Here is an 8,416-nt window from a genome sequence, read left to right on the forward strand (position 1 = left end):
TCATCTTCAGAATTTTATTCTGAATCCTTTGGAGAGTTTTCTTCCTTGTTAAACATCAACTTGACCAGATCGGTACAGCATAAAGCATTGCTGGTCTAAATTTTTTTTTGTAAATCAAAAGTTTGTTCTTTAAACAAAGTTTAGAATTCGTGTTAATGAGAGGATATAAACATCTCGTATATTTGATGCACTTGGCTTGTATACTTTCAATGTGCTCTTTGAAAATAAGTTTATTTTATCGTAAGTTAGTCCCAAGTACTTAACCTTGTCAGACCAACTTAAAATAACCCCATTCATCTTGACAACGTGATTATTGTTTGGCTTGAGGAAAGAAGCCCTTGGCTTATGCGGAAAAAATATCATTTGAGTTTTAGAAGCATTGGGAGAGATTTTCCACTTTTGTGAGTAGGAAGAAAAAATATCTAAACTTTTCTGCAATCGACTGCATATGACACGAGGGCTTTTCCTTTTACGGAAATGCTTGTGTCATCGCAGAACAATGACTTTGTGCATCCTGGAGGCAAATCAGGAAGATCTGAAGTGAATATGTTGTACAGGACTGGGCCCAAGACAAAACCTTGAGGCACACCTGCTCTGACTGGAAATCTATCAGATTTTGAATTCTGATAGACAACCTGCAGAGTTCGATCAGTAAGATAATTTTTCAAAATTTTGATTAGGAAAATTGGAAAATTAAAAGTTTGCAATTTCGCAATCAAACCTTTATGCCAAACACTGTCGAATGCTTTTTCTATGTCTAAAAGAGCAGCTCCAGTGGAATAACCTTCAGATTTGTTAGCTCGTATCATATTAGTATCTCTGAGCAATTGATGAGTTGTGGAATGCCCATGGCGAAATCCAAACTGTTCATCTGCAAAAATTGAATTTTCGTTGATGTGTGACACCATTCTGTTAAGAAAAATTCTCTCGAACAGTTTACTTATTGAAGAAAGCAAACTGATTGGTCGATAACTTGAAACTTCAGCTGGATTCTTATCCGGTTTTAAAATTGGAGTATTTTTTGCATTTTTCCATAATTTGGGAAAATATGCAATTTTGAAGCAGCAATTGAAAATTTTCACTAAAAATTCCATTGTGCTCTCAGGGAGATGTTTGATTAATATATTAAAGATTCCATCGTCACCAGGTGCTTTCATATTTTTGAAATTTTGAATAATTGATTTAACTTCAATCAAGTAAGTTTCAATTATTTCTGCAGGTAAAAAATTCAGGGAAGAAATTAAATTAAATTGACGTGCGACTTCATTTTCAATCGGACTCACAAAATTCAAATTTGAGTTATGAACACTCTCAAACTGCTGAGCAAGTCTTTGAGCCTTTTGTTCATTGGATACAAGAAAACGTTCACCATCTTTCAAAACTGGAATAGGCTTTGAAGGTTTCTTAAGAATCTTCGACAGCTTCCAAAAGGGTTTTGAATATGGTTTCAATTTTTAAACTGAAAAAATTGGATTTCTCAAAAGAGTAAATCTATGTTTATTCTTTTTCTGTAAATCTTTATGAATAGTTTTAAAAACAGGGTTACGAGAACGTTGATATTGACGTCTGCGAACATTTTTCAAACGGATTAGAAGTTGAAGATTTTCGTCAATTATTGGTGAATCAAATTTCACTTGAGCCTTTGGAACAGAATAATTCCTGGCATCAACAATTGCACATTTTAATGCTTCCAAAGCGGAATTAATATTCACTTCGTTTCGCAAATCATGCTCATTATTGAAATTTCTCTCAATATGGGTTTTGTATCTTTCCCAATTAGCCTTGTTATAATTAAAAACAGAGCTCATAGGGTTTAAAACTGATTCATGTGATAAAGAAAAAGTTATTGAAAGATGGTCAGAATCAAATACTGGGTCTTGACATTAAATCGTGTAAGTTAATATATGACGAAACACAGCAATCTCCCAGGTGTGCTATTGTTACTAGCAAAAAAAAAATAAAATATTATGCCTATTACAGAATTTATTAAACGTGATATTGTGGCGGTAGCTATACAAATCTCCACCACACGTGGTAAAACTGAAATCTACATAGCTTTGGCATATTTTCCTGGAGACATAGACGAGGCGCCTCCACCAGAAGTTTCAGCATTCGTGTCATTCTGTAAAAATCAGAACAAAGCATTCATCATAGGTTGCGACGCAAATGCACATTATACAGTATGGAGCAGCAACGATATAAACAAAAGAGGTGAGTGCCTACTAGAATACATAACTAAAAATAATATAGATATTTGTAATAAAGGGACTGACTTAACTTTCATGAACTCCATAAGACAAGAAGTCTTAGATTTAACACTCTGCAGTAACACCCTTTCGGAAAGAATACATAATTGGCATGTCTCCAATGAAGTATCCTTATCCGATCACAGACATATTTTTTTCGAATACAAAACAAAAGACATTATCAAAGAAATTTTTAAAGACCCCAGAAAAACGAACTGGGCGCTATACTATTCTTATCTATTAGCGGGAGGCAACTTCCCGAATGATATTATAACCACAAACAGAAAACTTGAAAATGTCTCTGTTCAAGTAACAAATAGAATCATCCAAGCGTACAACAACAGTTGTCCGATCAGGATTCGATCAACAAACAGGGATGTTCCATGGTGGAACACCAGACTAGATAATCTAAGGAAGCAGGCACGAAAAGAGTTTAATCGCGCAAAGCGCACCTCACAATGGGATGCATATAGAACAGCTCTTACTACGTACAACAAAGAAACAAGGGAATCTAAACGTAAAAACTGGAGGCACACATGCAAAAAATATCGAGAGTACTCCAGTGGTTGCTAGGTTACAAAAAGTTCTTTCACAAGATCATTCTAATGGTTTAGGCACTTTGAAATATAACAGCGGAGCTTTCACTTCCACTGCCACAGAAACTTTGAACCTAATGATGGAGGTACACTTCCCAGGATGCTCACCAGTCGTGAGCGAAAGTGCGACTTCGTTGGAATCATACACTGGATCAGAAACGACCAGCATAATTAATTACAATGAACCCAATGAAATTGTAGGTGCAGCTGGGCAAAATATGGCCAGAGAGCATTCGCAAGATCTAGCAAGTCGTATTTTTACTCACGCGAGAGTTGAAATTCGTTTGCACCATATAAATCACCAGGTTCTGACGAAATCCGTCCTATCATGATTCAAGAGGGCAAAGAAAGTTTAACCTCTTGCTTAACTGAGATGTTCAAAGCAAGCTTAAGGCTAAAATATATTCCAAAAAGCTGGCGCCAAGTTCGTGTTGTCTTTATTCCGAAAGCTAATAAAAAGGACAAAACGAGTCCAAAATCGTTTAGACCAATTAGCCTTTCGTCATTCATGTTGGAAAAATTCATCGATGACTATATAAAGTCAGAATATCTGAAGCCAAAACCTTTGAATAAATATCAATTTGCTTATCAGCATAACAAATCCACAGTAACAGCACTTCATGCACTAGTAACAAAAATTTAAAAAACATTCGAAGCCAAAGAAGTTATGCTAGCAGCATTTCTAGACATCGAAGGCGCTTTTGATAATGCATCCTATAATTCAATGAAAGCTGTTGTGATAAAACGTAACTTCGACAAAACTATCGTTGACTGGATATTTGAAATGTTACAAAAAAGAGAAATAACTTGCAATCATGGAGGCTCAACAGTCACAGCAAGGACTGCAAAAGGATGCCCACAGGGAGGGGTTCTCTCACCCCTGTTGTGGTCATTAGTGGTTGATGAACTGTTGACACAACTAGAATCACAGAGTTATGAAGTAATTGGTTTTGCGGACGATATAGTAGTTATAGTTCGTGGAAAATATGAGCATGTAATCAGAGATAGACTCCAACATGCTCTAAATTTCACTACAATGTGGTGCAAAAAAGAGGTACTTACGATAAATCCAAAGAAAACTAACGTTATTCTATTTACACGCAGGAAAAAAAATCTAAATTCCTGACTTATGTCTCAATGGAACGAAATTAGAACTTTCTCAAGAAGTCAACTACTTAGGAGTAACTCTAGACAGCAAATTAAACTGGAGCTTACATATGGAAAAAATAATAAATAAGGCTACAAGTGCCTTATGGATCAGTAAAAAACCTTTGGTAACAAATGGGGATTGAAGCCAAAGATGATCTATTGGATCTATACAGCTATCGTTAGACCCAGAATAACATATGCGTCCTTAGTATGGTGGCCAAAAACAAATGTCAGGTATGCTCAAAAGAAGCTGGAAAAGTTGCAAAGACTTGCCACAATTTCCATCACGGGAGCAATTCGAAGTACTCCTTCAAAGGCACTAGATGCTATGTTAAGCTTACTTCCATTGCATCTATTTGTACAATTAGAAGCAGAAAAAAGCGCACTAAGGCTACAAAGAACAAAAAAGTTCCTTAAAGGAGACCTTAGAGGACACCTCAGTATACTTGAAAATTTCAAAATCAGTGCAATGTTATCTCAGGAAGACTGGAGTACAACTTTGAACGACTATTCCAAGTGACTGAGCCAAGTCGCACTGAATGAGAATCAGGTGGGCCTAGCATTCAACCAGGCTCAATAGTGTTCTACACGGATGGCTCCAGGTTAAGCAATAGGGTTGGCGCTGGGGTGGCAGGCCCTGGAGTCAATCTATCAATACCTATGGGAGAGTGTCCAACAGTATTTTTAGCAGAAATTAGCAGAAATACAGGCAATAATTGAATGCGCTACAATTTGCTTACGACGTAAGTATAGACATACAAATATATGCATTTTTTCGGATAGTCAAGCTGCACTAAAAGCACTGAAATCCGTTTCCTGTTCTTCAAAATTAGTATGGTATTGTATTCAATTGCTACAGCAGGTGGCTAGAAATAGTGAAGTAAACTTATTCTGGGTACCTGGGCATTGCGGCATTGAAGGGAATGAAAAAGCTGATCTGTTGGCGAGAAATGGATCAATGCAGTTGTTCATAGGGCCAGAACCGTTTTGTGGGATCTCAGAATGTGCCCTCAAAATGGAACTTAAGAAATGGGAACAATCAATGATAGAAAACATTTGGAAAAACAATAATTCAGCTCGACAATCGAAAAAATTTATTGCACCCCAAAAAACAGTAACCCAGCGATTGCTCAGTATCTTAAAAAAAGACTCATGCACCTCCAGTGGCCTTGTAACGGGACACTGCCCAAGTAAATATTACTTTAAACAGATAGGTAAATTGCAAAATGATGCCTGTCGCTTTTGTAATCTAGATAAAGAAACCTCGGAACATTTATTATGTGACTGTGAAGCACAATCTCAAAAGAGGAAGCAAGTCTTTGATAAACACTTAAGACAACCATTAGATATCTGGATGACTTCTCCCAATAAGGCAGCTAACTTTATTCGTTCAATAAAACCTTATTGGGACGATGCCTATATTCAGCAAGAGGAAACCATTCAACCTAATAGTGGTACGACACTCTGATAAGGCTTACATCGAATAGGGGCCCGCCACAAAAGATCAAATCTCTGGTAGCAGTGGAAAATGTACCCAACAGGAAAACAAATGGTCAGAATCAAAGTCAGCATGTATGATCAATTCACGACATACATGACTTTGATCTGTTAGCACCAAATCAATTGTTGATGGATTTCTTACAGAAGAAAAGCATGTAGGACTATTCGGAGACAAAATAGAATAGTATCCTGAAGAACAATCATTGAATAAAATTTTGCCCACCAGTCTTGTCCACTTACTCATCTTTGTGCATTTTTCAACACATAAATTGCTTCACATCAGTTTGTTAGTAGGCATTGTGATGAGCAAATAAAAAAGCACAACCTTCTTGAGCGGTGCCTTTGCGCGTAGAGAGTGTACAATATTACTACACATATGAGTAGGCGAGCCAAAGCTGCGTGCTGTTGAGTAAATTAACTGCGTCTGGGCTAATTTTATCATAGACCTGCACTGTGATAGTAAAAAAACTCAGTGAGCATAAAACAGTGGGCATAGCGCAGAGCCTTACGTAGACGCTACCGAACAGGTTATTAAGGAAACAGCCAGAAAAGTTTTCAACCAGCTAAAATTTTCATTAAAGTGCCCTTATCAATGAGCAATACATGTGCGCTATCTATAGTTTATCAGTTGTAATCGAGAAAGTCTCTCTGCGAGAGCTTTGTGCGCTTGCTCTTCACAATACAAGCTTTCTGATGTTGCGTATTTGGCTTTCTTTACACAGTATGCATTTGCTTCCAGCACACGAAAAAAATAATCAACTCATCTGTTTTTTTTTTCAACATGCTTCACTGTGTTCTGTGCAAATTATATGAGCCTCTTTGTTACACACGATGAGTATGCCAAGACTGTTGCCCACTAAGCAAAATTTATCGTATTGTTCTGGTCGATGAAATCGTATTATCATGGTTCAATTCTACTAAGACGCTCAAGAAGAAGTTTATTTGAATGATAAACGTATTTCGTATTAGCGGTCGTTCTTGAGGTTGCATTTTCGTGATATTTCAAATTTAGGTTAGAAAAATAAGAATTATTTACGAAATTTATGGAACACTCAAGAGAAAAACCGCAATTGAACCATTTATTTCGACCATATTTGGTGTGGTCATCCCTTGCAGCAAGGATACCATAGGTACTGTAGTGGGGCAGATCTTTCGAGGTCAATACGATAACACGAGGAAAATGAAAAAAAAGGGGAATAGGGTAACGGGGGTATTTTGGCCCACCCGGGAGCATTTAACGCATTTTATCTGATAAATTAAATGAATATTGGAAAAATATGCATGCATCATTTGAATGACACACCTAAGAATCATACTATACTAATTGACTACTTATTTTGGCAAAAAACTGACGCTAGGAAAAATTATTTTGGAATTAGTTTATACATATTCAAAGTCATGCCTGAGTCAACCCAAAGTCAAGAGGAAGTGGTAATATACCAACGTCCGGAAGCAATTGTATTAAATATGTATGCTTTTGAAACAATTCGTTGTTGTAGTGTCATCAATAAAACACAGAAACAGTTTGTATACTCTAACAAGTTGCAAAAAGTTTAAATAGTAGTTTAAGGCATGGGTCTCTTTCTAAAGCGAACATATTTTGGCCATGCCAAGTTTTGGCAGCTCTTTGTTTACCATTTACCGTTGCGCGTTGAACAAAAAAGCAGCTGGTGACAATTTAAGGTAATTACTTCTTCATTTATCACATTCAATGATATGAAATTGGCTGAGAATGCCTGTCGAACCACTATAAACAGAACCTTTTCATTTTTAGATGCCTAAAATTTTCAAACATTCACAGCGGAAGGATGTCCTCCTAAAATCCACTATTTTTGCTCTAAAAATACCGATAATGATCTCAAATATAATTAGTCCGAAATATTTCCCTACACGGTTCTAAATATGGAGCTGGACCAAAATAAAAATTTGGTGGAAATATACTGCCGGTACCCGGATAACTGTCCCATAATGAAAAACAACATGTTGAGAAAACGGCAATTTAATATTATCCGTGAATTTTCAGATTTCCAGCAATTACATCCAGAACCAATGACCATAACAGTTTCATGGCACCACAAGTTTATCGTTGAGATCAAAAAAACATGGATGGAATAGGTTTTACGTTATATAACTTGAAAAAAAAAAGACAAAATGGGACAAAATATGCGGGTACATTTCGAAAGTACTCGCATATTTTGTCCCATCACTTATAAATTCAACCAGCAACCGGCGGTATCATTGGCAACGTAGATTGTACTACAGAAAAACAACATTAGTCTAGTTAATTAAATGACATACTTCTATATGCCTAAAAAAATCCGATATATACTAATCTGGAGCAGAATTATATGTTTGCAGTTTGTACCACTATGCAGTGGGACTGTAATGCGGGTACTTTTAATATGGGACAAAATCAACTTGGTATTTTTTCCATGTTTTCCCATACAAAAGTATCAATTTTAATTTTTTTCCAGAAAATATGATAACAATTAAGTCGATTCCTGATGATAACTCAGAAGTGACGAAAACCAGTATGGGACAAAGAGCACATTGAGAGTATACAAGCCAAGTGCATCAAATATACGAGATGTTTATATCCTCTCATTAACAGGAATTCTAAACTTTGTTTAAAGAACAAACTTTTGATTTACAAACAAATTTTTAGACCAGCAATGCTTTATGCTGTACCGATCTGGTCAAGTTGCTGTTCAACAAGGAAGAAAACGCTTCAAAGGATTCAGAATAAAATTCTGAAAATGATTTTGAAGCGTCCTCCTTGGTTTGGTACACTCGAATTACATAGACTTACTGGTGTTGAACCATTAGAAGCTATGTCAAATAAAATTATTAACAATTTTCGACAAAAATCGTTGCAATCCTCAATTGCTACGATAAGCTCTCTTTATAGCCAATAAGTTAGCAATT

The sequence above is a fragment of the Wyeomyia smithii genome, chromosome 3 (assembly GCF_029784165.1).
Source record: "Wyeomyia smithii strain HCP4-BCI-WySm-NY-G18 chromosome 3, ASM2978416v1, whole genome shotgun sequence".
Classification (NCBI taxonomy): Eukaryota; Metazoa; Arthropoda; class Insecta; order Diptera; family Culicidae; genus Wyeomyia; species Wyeomyia smithii.